Source organism: Belonocnema kinseyi, chromosome 9 (genome assembly GCF_010883055.1).
Source record: "Belonocnema kinseyi isolate 2016_QV_RU_SX_M_011 chromosome 9, B_treatae_v1, whole genome shotgun sequence".
NCBI classification, from domain to species: Eukaryota; Metazoa; Arthropoda; class Insecta; order Hymenoptera; family Cynipidae; genus Belonocnema; species Belonocnema kinseyi.
Window position 1 is genome coordinate 35,925,900 of NC_046665.1, and position 1,029 is coordinate 35,926,928.

Consider the following 1,029-nt stretch of genomic DNA (forward strand, 5'->3'; position numbering starts at 1 on the left):
GGCCCCGTGAGTCAGAAAAACAAGTTTTTACGTCGGGGTCTGTTTGTCTGTCCGGCGTCGTCGTTGTTGTTGTCTGTATACCGGATAATTTTCGAAAGACTGATCCGATTGGATTGGGCTTTGACACATTGTTCGAGGGACCAAAAAGAAAGATAGAGTTCGTTAAACAGCCATTTTTGATAAAAATCCAAAAAGTTAAAGCTTTTTCAAAATTTTTTAGACCACTTTTTTTCAAAATTTGAAAATTTTATCGACAGCTATTTATGGTACAAAAAAATATAAACAATTTATCCTGACAACTTTTTTTTATAAAAGCAAACTTACTAAAGTTAAAGGATTTTCAAAATCCAAAAAACCAAACGAAAATGGACATGTGAAGCAAAAAAACCTTGATATGGAAAAAAGTTAAGAGACGAAAAACTCTACTTTTTCATGGGCCCACAATTATTTTATCACATTTTCATCCATAATGAGAAGAGTTTTATGCGAAAAATGATTTTTGCGAATTTCATTAAATTTCGACGTTTTGAGGCTCCTTGAGTCAGAAAAACAAGTTTTTACATCGGTATCTGTCTGTCTCTCTGGCGTCTACGTCGTCGTTATTGTGGTTGTGGTTCTCTGTATATCGGATAACTTTTGAAAGAATAGTCAGATTAGATTGTGGTTTGACACACAGATTTTTTTATTTTAAGAATTGTATGTAAAAATTGTACTATTTTTATTTTTATAACAATTATTTTTCTTCAATTAAATATTTGCAAAAAAAGTGTTTCGAAGAGATTTTTTAAAAATCTTTCGAAGAATAAAATTAGTATTTATAGGTCGACAAATGTTTGTGCTTTCTTTACCAAATTTGGCTTTCGTCTAAATTTTTGCAGTTGTTTTTACTATAGTACAATTTACGTTTGCATCTCGGGCGAAGAAATTCATTCTATTGTTTGACAAATATTCTTTGTAAATTAATATTTTTCACAGAAAATTACCCTGAGTGACAGAACGAAATCGGAAACAATAAGAGTTAATTTATTC